This window comes from Quercus suber, unplaced genomic scaffold (assembly GCF_002906115.3).
Source record: "Quercus suber isolate HL8 unplaced genomic scaffold, Cork oak 2.0 scaffold_582, whole genome shotgun sequence".
Classification (NCBI taxonomy): Eukaryota; Viridiplantae; Streptophyta; class Magnoliopsida; order Fagales; family Fagaceae; genus Quercus; species Quercus suber.
The window spans coordinates 222,361-235,254 of NW_027070027.1; the positions used below are offsets into that span (position 1 = coordinate 222,361).

Here is a 12,894-nt window from a genome sequence, read left to right on the forward strand (position 1 = left end):
TTCTAATTATTCAATTCAAATCTAAAATCAAAGTCTAATTTTGCTCTATCTATCTAAATTTAAGTAAGACCACCTTATAATTAACCATTAATGTCCACTCTCATTGAAACAAACACCTTCTTTTTTTCTTTTTTCTTTTTTCTACTGAATAACACGGTAGGTTAATCTCCTCTTTCTAGAATTATACCTTTTACGTTTAAAGGTTGTGCTGCTTTTTTTTTTTTTTTTGCCCGAATAAAACCTTCTGCTCTTCCACAATAATCAGACCCACCTATTTTCAGGTTCACCTCCCCTTTTACAACAATCAAAAGCAAATCACAAAACCCAAATTCCTTCCTCTCCTACTCAGCTAACGGTGCATCTTGCCAGTTACCACACCGATTCAAGAACCTTAATATACAGCTCCCCTCTTTTTCAATGAATGCTATGAAATTTGAAAGGTATCTCTCGGGATCAATGATGCATGCTTTTGGGTATTCCTGTATCTTATATAGGAAGAGGTTCTCATCTATTCCAACCATTCCTAAGGCTTGATTGCTTCTTTCTTTCATCTGCCTATGCTTTCCTTTCTTTTTGTGAATAATTTTTATTCTTTAATCATATAATTTTTTGTTTTCCTATGATTGATGTTGCATGTTTATTTTCTGTTTCAGACATCCTGTAACAACATATTTATACAAAAATTTGACAGAAATATATAGAACATTAAGGATTCCTGCATTTGCATTCCAAGGTTTGTTGGTTTTAGACAATTTCCCATCATGCTATCATATTCAAGCTGACAATGATTGTGATGTTCTTAACTGCATGCTATTTAATTTGAAGATATAAAATAATTTGTTTAATGAGTCACATGCTAATAATAAACTTTTTATGTACCCAAGATCCAAATGTGAGAGATTTGTAAATAGCCTTAATGAAGCAGTATCACATTTAGTCGTTGTAGGATTTGACATTGTTAGATATTTAGTTTAATGATTTGTTAATATAAAGAGAGAGAGAGAGAGAGAGAGAGAGAGAGAGAGAGAGAGAGAGAGAGAGAGAGAGAGAGAGAGAATAACTGAATAGTCAGTATATTGATATGTATAAAACAATGTACAAAAGAGAGCCTTATATAGGCTAGGTATGTGTGCAGTGCAAGTAACATGAGTGCAGTACAAGTAATATACTGGGCTAAGCCCAATGGGCTAATCTAGCCTAATCTATACACTAACATCTCCCCTCAAATTCGAGGTGGCAAGGAGGAAGCCAACTGGAGTTTGGATATAAGATCTCAAAGACGACCAGGCGGGTGAGACTTGGTGAAAATATCAGTAGGCTGGTCAACAGATGAGATGGAGAACAACTTGAGATTGCCTTTCTTGAGATGCTGGCAAGTGATGTGGCAATCGATCTCAATGTGCTTGGTGCGTTCATGGAAGACATCATTATGAGCAATGTAGATAGCACTACGATTGTCACAATAAAGAGAAGTAGCAGTGGGTTGTGGAGCATCCATGTCAGCCAAGAGCCAACGAAGCCAGACAAGCTCACAGGTAGTGTCGGCAAGGGCACGATACTCGGCCTCAGTACTAGAACGGGAAACAACATCTTGCTTTTTGCTACACCATGAGACAAGAGAAGTACCCAACAGGAAACAGAAATCTGTGATAGAGCATCGATCAGTCGAATCACCTGCCCAGTCCGCATCTGAATAAGCATGAAGCTTAAGAGAAGACCGAGAGGAGTAGTGTAGACTATGATAAAGTGCGCCCTTGACATATCGAAGAATCCAAAGAATAGCAGTATAGTGGACAGAACGAGGGGCATCCATGAACTCATTAACCATACCCACGGCATGTGAAATATCCTGATGAGTAACAGTGAGATAGATCAGACTACCAACCAACTGATGATAGCGAGTAGCATCAGATATAGGTTCACCATCCAAAGGTGTGAGCTTGGCATTGTATTCCAAAGGAGTGGAAACAGTCTTGTTGTCAGTGATACCGGCTTTGGAGAGAAGATCAGAAGCATATTTAGGTTGGGAAAGATAGTATCCATCGGAGGATGAGGTAACCTCAAGCCCAAGAAAATAGCTGAGAGTGCCCAAATCTTTCATCTCAAAATGCTAACTAAGGAAGTGTTGAAGAGAGCGGATACCTGCAGAATCATCTCCAGTAATAATCATATCATCAACATAGAGAAGAATAAGAGTTATACCAGCAGAGGATCTTCGGACGAACAGAGCAGTGTCATGAGGACTTGAAGTGAAACCCTGCTGAGCAACAACTGAGCTAAACTTTTCAAACCAAGCTCGAGGATCTGCTTGAGGCCATAAAAAGCACGGCGAAGGCGACAAACTTGACTGCCTAAGTGTGGATAGCCAGGGGGTGGCTGCATGTACACTTCTTCTTGAAGATCTCCATTGAGGAAAGCATTCTTCACATCCATTTGATAAAGAGGCCAACGGCGAACAGCAGCCATAGCAATGAGACATCTGACAGATGTAAGGTGAGCAACAGGAGCAAATGTTTCCTCATAGTCAATGCCATACTCCTAGGTAAAGCCTTTGGCAACTAAGCGAGCCTTGTATCGTTCAACAGATCCATCAACCTTGGTCTTGATCTTGTAAACCCACCTACAACCTACTACAGACTGACTAGGAGGCAAATCAACCATATCCTAAGTGTGATTTTTATGAAGGGCATCTAGTTCATCATTCATAGCTTGCTGCCAAAGATGGTCAATATGGGTCTCACGATAGGTGTGAGGTTCATAGAGAGTGGCAAGGGCAAAAGAGCAGTAATAATCAAAGAGATAAGGGGGAGGAGTGCTTACCCGAGTGGAACGACGCAGTTCAGGACCATCAGGAGACTCAGGAGAGGGTGGTGCCACAGGATCCAAGACAGGCGGGTCATATGCTGGGGATAGAACCGGAGATGAGTCGTCTGGAGAGGCAGCTAATGTTGAAGAATCCTCCACAAGTTCAAGATAGAGAGGGAGGAAAAGATCAGTAAAAATGGGAGACTCAGAAGAAGAGGATGTAGAAAACTGCTGAAGACTCGTGAAAGGACGATGTTCCCAAAACTCAACATGACAGGAGAAACGAAGACGATGAGAAAGGGATCATAGCAGCGAAACCCTTTTTGAGATACACCATAACCAAGGAAACAACAGAGACGAGCACGAGGTTGAAGCTTTGTTCGTTCATGAGGAGGAAGAGAGATAAAGCAAGCACAACCAAAAACCCGAAGAGAGGAGTAGTTGGGGGTTTGACCATAGAGAAGCTCAAATGGTGACTTTTTGTGTGTAGTTGGTGAAGGAATACGATTAATGGTGTATACAGCGGTGAGTGCAGCCTCATCCCAAAAGCGCTCAGGAAGAAAGGCAGAAATAAGAAGGGTGCGGATAACATCAAGAATGTGACGATGTTTTCGTTCTGCACGACCATTTTGTTGAGAGGTGTAAGGACAAGACCGCTGAGTAAGTGTACCATGATTGTCTAAAAAGGATAGGAAAGATTTATCATTATATTCTTGAGCATTATCTGATCAAAAAACTTTGATGATGCAATTGAACTATGTTTCAATCATTTAATGAAATGTTTGGTAAATAGACACAAGTTCAGACCTGTGGTGAAACAGATAAATCCAAGTATATCGAGAAAAATCATCCACAAATATGACAAAATATCTAGATCCCCCCTTAGTAGGAACAGGTGCAGGACCCCAAATATCAGAATGTATAAGATCAAAAGGTGCAGAAGAAAATAAGTCACTATTATTAAAGGGCAATTTTGTTTGTTTTCCAAAATGACAGGAAGTACAATCAAATTTTTGAAATTGAACTGAACCTAAATGACTTTGAGAAGCTAACAACTGAAGACGAGATAAGGATGGATGACCAAGACGAGCATGCCATAGATCAGGTGAAGAGGTGGTAGTGGTAGCAGCTGCAGAAACAACTTGTGAAGGAATCTTCAAGTCATGAACCTCAAACATGCGACCAACCTTACGGCCTGTCCCAAGCACTTGATCCGTCCGGGGATCCTGCACATCCACACCATGATTAGTAAATAGAAGATCTACGCCTAATTCACAAAGTTGACCAACATAAAGCAAATTTAGGGATAACTTTGGGATATGAAAAGTGTCACTAAGGGATAAACAAGGAGAAGAGATTATTCCTTTATGACTAACAGGCATAGGAGTTCCATCAGCAGTGTAAATGGTGATTGGATGTTCTAAGGGTGCCTTATCAGAAAATTGGGATTCATCAGGCGTCATATGGTTACAACATGCAGTATTAAAAAACCAAGGTTGTTTACCTGAGGTGACAGAAAGGGCAGTGGAAGTGCGGGATAAAACCTGTTGAACAACTGCCTCAATATCAGCCGTAGTAAGTGAGGAAGCCAAAGATGGACATGTAGGAACCGATGGATCTGAAGGACATACAGCAGCTGCCCGAGAAAGAGAAGCTTTATTTTGCTCTTGCACAAATTTCTGCAGTTTGCGACAAACTGAGATGTCATGGCCTTTAGCACGGCAAAACTTGCAGCGAGTACCTTTGGAAGACTGAAAGGTGGGATACCCAGAGTTTATTCGTGGAGGAGCAGTGAATGTAACAATGGGAGGCTGTGGAGATGGTGTAGCCAATACATGATCAGATGATGACATAAGATGAGTAGGCCGACGGTTCTCCTCAGAAATGAGCTCCTTGACTGCAGCATCAAGAGAAGGAGTAGGAGACCGACTAAGCAGAGAAGCCCTAGTAGGCTCAAAATCCTCACGCAAACCCATCATGAAGTGCATAAATTTACGGCGATCCCGATATTTGACAAAGAGCTCAATATCCTTAGAACACACTAGTGGAGGATCTGCAGCAGAGAGTTGTTCCCACATAGTAGAAGTTTGAGAATAAAAATAAAAAATAGACTGACCTGTCTCTTGGCGCATTTGATAAAGTTTTGATTCAATGTGGAACTCCAATCATGAATCATTAGTACAATTATAGCGATCGGCCAAAAATTTCCAAGCAGCCTCAGCAGTCTCAAGACGAGGAAGAAGATTATGAATGGAGGGGATAGAGGTATTGATAAACCAAGACAAGATCTTACTCTAAATACTCTCCCATTCCTCTAGGCGATCTTCATAATCATCTGTTGTAACAGTAGTTTTAGAAGACTCTTCAACAGCTATGACTGTGGACTTAGGGTTTGGTACTGGCTTAGGAATTGAACCAGTCACATATCTCCACAGTTTACGACTCTTGAGAAAAACAATCATATTCTGAGACCATGCATGATAGCTAGTAGACCATCCAACATAATGGTGATAGGACATATGATGTCTCGTTCATTTTGTTGAGCCATAATGAAGAAAATGACCAAAAAATGAGATTTAGAGACCTCAAATGTAGAAACGGAGCCCAAAATCGGAATCTACGCGAAAAACTGAGCAAGACAGGTCTTGTTGAAAATTTTGACTTTGGTCAAAGTCAACGGTCAAGTCAACGATCAACGGTCTAGTCAACGGTCAACAGTCAACGGCTGATGCTAACGTGGGATGCTGACGTAGCTGTGTGACATCACCCTAGGGCTGACGTGGCAAGACACGATAGGAGCAGGCGCGTGGAGGCGCTGGAAGCGCGTGAGGCGTGTGTGAAGGAGGACGGCGCGTGGCAACGTGTGGAGGCGCGTGGAGGCGTGTGATCAAGCGGCAGAAACTTCAGCCGGAGCTTGGGAGCACGTGAGAGGTTATTTCTGGCCGTTCTTGGTTGGGTTTTGCTCGGGACTGTTAGATCTGTCAATGTGTGTCTTTACTTTGGCGGTTTGATCAACAAACTGATGAAATTTGAGTGTTCTAGGACTGTGGGCGTGACGACGGTGACTCGCTTCTTGACAGTGACTATTGGATGAAGGCGAGGGCAGCGGAAGAACGCCAGAGATGTCCACAGGAACCAAAAATCAGAGGAAAGGCTCTGATACCATGTTAACAATATAAAGAGAGAGAGAATGACTGAATAGTCAGTATATTGATATATGTAAAACAATGTACAAAAGAGAGCCTTATATAGCCTAGGTATGTGTGCAGTACAAGTAACATGAGTGCACTATAAGTAATATACTGGGGTAAGCCTAATGGGCTAATCTAGCCTAATCTATACACTAACACTCATAAACTCAAAGGTTCAAAAAAAAAAAAGTATTCTATGCTTTCTTTTTTAATATTTTCCTTAAAATATTATTATGATTAACTTTATTACCATTATTTGTAAGGGATTTCGATTTTCATTTTTTTTTTTAATTATTAATCTATGAGCTAAGTTGTTTATTCAATTTTCAGAAAGGTGAAATTTTTTTGAGTTTTGAATTTGATAGGTGTTGTAGGTTCATCGCTGGGCCAACGAAGCTATTGTTTAAGGATCAACCAGCTAAATGTTAGCAACAAAGTTGACCTGTCTTGGAATTTTGTAAGTGGCCCATGTTTCTTTTCTCTTTATTTTTGCTGAATAAAACATTTCATTAACACATAAAGAAATTAATACAGAATAGTGAATTAAATCCATCTAGCTCTTCTATCAACACAATAATAAATAAATATAAAAATCCATCTTACTCCATGTGTTAAGAGAAAAAGAGCCCTTTTATGAATGTCTACAGTGATAGAGGCATTTTCCCAGTATGCTAGCTTGATTAGGATTAAACTTGAGGATGGAAGATATAATTTCTAAAGTGTCCCTTTCAAAATGACATTAACCCAAGAGACCAGGCTAGGTGAACTGTGAGAATTGTGACTTTAGCTTCACCAGCAATGGGTTTGGCACAAAGTTTTCACTTTATTGGACCCAACCCAAAACTCACCAGCAATAAGTATGCATATGATATGTCCTGATAATTTTACATCTATTATGTAATATGTTGAAGAAGGATTCTGCAGATGCAGTTAATGCAGAAACTGATGTTGTTGTTAAAGAGCTATAAGCAGGGTGCTGTGCTACATGTAGTTCAATGTTAGGCAGATATGCTGCAAGTAGTTTAGTCTATTAAGTGAGCATATGATGTGCATGTGATTTTGAAGTTAGTTAGTTAGTAGAGTTCGTTATCTTTCAGTTAGTTGGTTAAGTACTCTGTTCATGTATATAATCTGATGGTAGTGACCAATAATATTCAGATGAGCATTTTGCGTCTTTCTATTTTCCTAATTCCAAATCCTAATATAATACAGATGGAAAAAATAAACTTATGGATTAAGTTTTGGGTTCATGTTAAATGAGTTACTATAACTTGACAATGTATTCTTTGGTTTGCATTTTATGTTAGCTTTTGTTCATGAACTTCATGATCTATAACAATTTCTCTTTCCAATTTCTGGGGATTAAGGTGAAATCAATGGAATTTGGGAAGTGGGTCTGTTTAATTTCCTGGTTTTCTGTTGAGATTTAGTGCTGAGGATTTTTGTCTTTTGGGTGTTTCTTTTGTTTGATTTTGATTTGGAGAGACTTGGAATGGTGAATTGATTGACTTGGAATGGTGCACTGGTTGTTTGGCACTGCATGTGTTTGTGTCATTACTCTATTTGCTATGTATTGGACAGCTTCTTATAAGTTGTTTGCAGTGCATGAATTTCAGCTGTACCATTTCAGGATGCATTATAATAATTTACGTTTCATTTGATTTTTTATCACATAGAGGACAAACTTTTTACTGTAATTAATCTCTACTTTGTTTTAATTGGAACTCTTACAATACAAATATGTAAGGAAGTACATATATGTAATCGCAGGTACAGAACTACAGCCATGCTTAGCATGCCATCAACCTCATTGAAATTTATGTTGCATAAAGGATATAAGAAAGTTGTGTTGTTTTCACCTTGCAATGGCAAAGACAAGATTTAGCAAAATAAGTACAGCCTCAAGCTCTAGATTCATTATTAAGAGAGAGAGAGCTTAGTTTCAAACTTGAAGTTATGACTGTGTGAGTGTTTATTTATAATCACTGGACTGCTCCACACCAAAACCAATATTCAATGCAAATCTACTCATAGAATAAGTGTAAATGGAATGATTGATCAATGAAGGGAATGTAAGCTGCTGACTGCAATTTGTAGTGGTGGAGAACTCATGGTAAATGGGTGGTACAGTTGTGCATGATATACAGTAATAATCTTTGCCATGTGGTCAACCCAATGTCATCGGTGTATAGTGTGGAGTACTCTACGTAGATCATAAAGCAAGTGTGATTTTTATTTTTTGATGAACTAAAAACTTTTATTAAAGTAAGCACACAACATCAAAACATAGTCAATGCCTCCTTCCTGGTAACAACATCTAAACAGGAAGGGTAGTGCCCAAGGGGCCAAGATCAAAAGAGCCAACAAAAACATTTTGCAAAGACCACTTGCGAAAATATGGGCTGCTGCCGTATTTGCCTCTCTAGGCACCCCAACAAAAGGAAAGACCTGCCATAATTTCCATCTCCCAAGAGTTTAGAAAGGTTTAGAAAGAACTCTACCAGCTGGGAGGTGTTGAAAAAAAATGTATAGCATACTTATTGCCATTGCTTGGAAAAGAAAAATATTCTATTCAAAACTTCCCTATGTTTCCAAAGACAAAATGGATAACATTACAGAACTTGGCTCACAGTAGTGGAGTATAAAATGATTTACATCTTTACTTATATTTGAATCATAATGATATATTATTATGATTATAGTCTAGCATGTGTAAACCAAAAAAAATAAGGAGCATTTTGTGATAAAAAGCAGAATTTTTTATTTATAAATTTAGTTATGTTCCCTCTTTATAAGATGTCCTTGATCTATTATATAGCCTAAATTGTTAAAAAAAAAATCACAAATATGTATAAAAATCTGTGAGGCCTCAAACATGATGGGGCAGTGCCCTGTTATAGGTTATCCATATAATTAGCTTCACTATTATTATTTCGATATATCATAAAAATAAAATGAAAAAAAGTTACAATCTGTCTTTGTTTTTCTTTTTCTTTTTTTTTTCTTTTTTTTTTTAAAAAAATTCAGCTACAAGATGAGAGTTTTAGTTGACATGTCAATTATTCAAAAAGAATGTATTTAACAGTTTATCTGCACAAACTTTTATCACATCCCTCCACAAATTTATGAATAAGGATTGTACATGTGATTTGAATTTGTTTGCTTACTTCATGATTAGGAAAGGCTAGAGATACAAAACGAGCAGCTTCATCATATATACAACCATGCCAAGTTGCTAATTTTACATCCTCTCAATCACCATTATATCCGTAAGTATACTACATTTACAAAGATAATTGAAACTCATTTTTGCAAGATACAAACTGCTCACTTTTTAAAATCTCTCTTCTCTATCCTTCCATCATAGTTTGTAGGGGTGTGCAAAAAATCCACCGACTCGCCAAACCCGACCTGCCGGGTTGAGTCGGTTTTTAAGGCTTGGTGGGTTGGGTTGGGTTACAAAAAAAAAAAATTTATAGCGGATCGGGTTGGGTTTGGGTCATAAAATTACAAACCTGTCAAACCCGACCCGACCCACCCATATTTAATATATATTTAAAATATATTATTGTGGGGCCAGAAAGAGTTAGCCAGTCACGGCCCGCTTCGAACTAGGCCCAAAGGCTTACGCCGAGGAGGTGTCCGAGGTCTGAGGACGAGGGCGTAAAGCCCAGTTGCCCAAGAAACAGTGCCGAGGAAGATTCCTTCCTCGGATGGACGAGACCACAAAGTGGACACGCAGCACGCCATCAAGGGGAATCTTCCTGAACACCCAAAGAGCAAATAGCAGGTACCCAGTGCCGGTAGTGGAAGCATGGTGGAGGAACAAGCCCCGGATGAACTATCACCTCCACATTAAATGCCCTCAACTAACGCCCTGGCCGCATTAATGAGGATAGGACTCCTAAACAGTGCTGCCTTGGGTGCTGCAACCCACAGGAGGAATGGGGATGCGGCTGATGGGACAGGTTCTCAAGTGGTGGCCTGGCTGATCAACAAATGTAGGGCCAGGATCAACTGAAAGAGATATATATAATGTAAGGAGTCCCTCTTGAGAGGGGGACACAGAAAAAGGGATCAGAATTGAGAAGTACTGTAGCAACTTGTGTTCTCTCAAACCTTGTAATCAATCTTGAAAGAAGTAATAAGGATTTCAAGTTCTATAAGGCTCATCCGAGGAGCATTATTGTACCTCTCAAATTACGTTTAAGTTATTACACCCCCAAACATCCATGCATGGCCGCCGCATTCCTCGCTAGGGCCTAGTTCTCGAATCCATTCTCTATAAATTCATTACAGGGTTAGCTGGGCTTGGGTCCATTCTCTGAATAACAGAAGAGCCCAAAACCAGTCCCTACAATTGGCGCCGTCTGTGGGAAGAACTCGTGTGTTAGTAAGGACAACAGCCAAGCATGGTAGGATCAGGCCCTCACTAAGGAAACCCCCATTGACCTGAACCGGCTAAATCCTAGCACCAGGGTAGCTATGGCGACCCCGGGCGCGGTCAAAACGAGGAGACCGGACGATTTCGTGAGGGAAGCGTATATACCTCAACAACTAGCGGAAGCCATGTACCCCAGAGGCACGACCATGGCCCCGCCACGTGGCCAGAAGAGGCCCATAGCCACGCATCCCAGAGACAGGATGATAAGGTGGCCATGCAACACGAGATAGATAATTTGAAGAGAAAGCTGCGCCATGCACGGTAGAGACGGGCCGAACCCAGCCCCGACTTGCCCTCTGACGACGAAAGTGATGACGAATATAGGCAAGGGTCTAGAACACCCCCGAGCGAGACTTTCTCTCACAAGGAGCAGCGCTACCAGAGGCGTAAGCGTGACATCCCAACTCCTAGGGGCTTAGGGAGTGACGCCATGAGCAAGGCACTGGATCGGCTCTCGAGGTCACCCTTCACGCGTCGTATAGAGGAGGCATGCTCCCTCGGCGGTTCCAGCAGCCAACCTTCACTGTTTACAACGGCAAGACGGACCCCGTGGAGCATGTGAGCCAGTTCAACCAGAGAATGACTGTCCACTCTAAGAACGAGGCGCTGATGTGCAAGGTTTTCCCATCCAGCTTGGGGCCTGTGGCAATGAGGTGGTTCAACGGCCTGAGGACGAATTCCATAGACTCATACAGACAGCTGACCCAGACTTTTGGTTCCCGTTTTGTCACGAATAGCAAACCTCCTCGGCCCATGAGCGCGTTACTGTCCCTATCCATGCGTGATGGAGAGACTCTCAAGGCTTACTCGGATAAGTACTGGGAGGTTTACAATGACCTAGACGGCAAATACGACGCTATTGCCATCAATACATTCCAGAATGGACTACCAATAGGGCACGGCCTAAGGAAGTCCTTAACCGATAAGCCCGCCACCAGCGTGAGGCAATTGATGGATCAGATCGATAAATACAAGCAGGTAGAGGAGGATATGCTATAGGGCAAGGGGAAGGAGAAGGTTATCCCTCAGGAAAGGAGGGATTTCAGGTCGGACCGATATAGCAACGCTCGCCCGAGGAGGGATTTCGGTGGGCAATCTGGGGCGACCAACGCCCAGACTGTCAGCGCCGTGTTCCGAGAACCCGTATATAGGGTGCTGGAAAAGATAAAGGACGAACCATACTTCAGGTGGTCGAATAAAATGGCTGGGGAACCTGAGAAGCGCAATCAAAATCGCTACTGCTAATACCACCAGGACCACGGACATGCCACGGAGGACTGCAGGAACCTCTGGAACCACCTGGACCAGCTAGTCCAGGAGGGAAAGCTGAAGCACCTTCTGCACCATTTCAGCAACCAGCAAGGCCAGACCTACCAAGAGCCTCGAAGGGACACTGCCATGGGGCAGTCCGCTGGGACGATTAATGTAATCTTAGCGGGGCCAGGGAGAACGGGCACGCGCCCTTTGCGAGTGTTGTCTGTAGCCCAACATCCAGCCGAGGAGTCTCGGACAGAGCCGAAGAAGGCCAGGAAGGATTTTCCCCTAGCCTTGAGTTTCTCGGAGGAGGACAAGATTGGGACCACCCAGCCCCATGATGACGCTTTGGTCGTTACCCTCAGGATTGGGGGCTACGACATGAGAAGAGTGATGGTGGATGGTGGCAATGCAGCCGAGGTCATGTACCCAGACCTTTACAAGGGGTTGGGGCTAAAACCGGAGGACTTGACGCCTTGTAACTCCCCCCTATGAGCTTCGATGGAAAGCTCGTCATCCCAAAAGGCATGATCAGGTTGCCCATACAGACTGGCCCAGAGGTGGTGGAGGTGAACTTTATAGTGGTGGACACGTACTCCCCCTACACAACCATCGTAGGGAGGCCCTGGCTCCACACCTTGGGCGGTGTTGCCTCCTCTTTACACCAGAAGGTGAAATTCCCCTCAGGGGATCAGGTTCTAGAAATCCGAGGTTGCCAGCCCACAGCGAGGCAGTGCACGGTGGCTGCCATATCATATCGGCTTGACCCACAACCCTCGGCCACCACCGAGGAAGGTTTATAGCAATCAAGGGCTGCGTTGGCACCTACTGGTACAGCTGTCGAGGAGGCCAAATGTGAGGACCTGGAGAGGGTGGTAATTGACGATGACCCAGAGAAGTTCTTCCAGGTCGAGGCCCAGCTGCCTCTCTAGGAGAAGGAGGAGTTACTCGAGTTCCTTAAAGGGAACCTCGACGTGTTTGCATGGGACCCCTCCGATGCCCCTGGGATTGACCCATCCTTCATCTGTCACCACCTTAACGTCAACCCATCCATGATTCCCAAGAAGCAGCCATATTGGCGCCCGTCGAAGGAGCATGCTGATGCAATCAGGGAAGAGGTCAGTAAGCTTAAGCGAGTAGGGGCTATCAAGGAGGTTTTTTACCCCGAATGGTTGGCCAACACTGTGGTGGTCAAGAAGA

The 12,894-nt window shown here is 42.4% G+C and overlaps 1 long non-coding RNA gene across 3 annotated transcripts; it reads left to right on the forward strand.

Moving 5' to 3' along the window:
• Positions 1 to 226: 226 nt before the first annotated feature.
• Positions 227 to 8,374, forward strand: LOC136063827 (uncharacterized). 3 transcript variants are annotated; one of them, XR_010625464.1, is made up of 4 exons: positions 227 to 500; positions 654 to 733; positions 6,371 to 6,453; positions 7,767 to 8,374. It is a non-coding gene; the product is annotated as an uncharacterized LOC136063827 (long non-coding RNA). The 3 variants fall into 3 exon arrangements; XR_010625466.1 differs by lacking the exon at positions 654 to 733; XR_010625465.1 differs by lacking the exon at positions 654 to 733 and having other exon boundaries at positions 227 to 440; positions 6,362 to 6,453.
• The last annotated feature ends 4,520 nt before the right edge of the window (positions 8,375 to 12,894 follow it).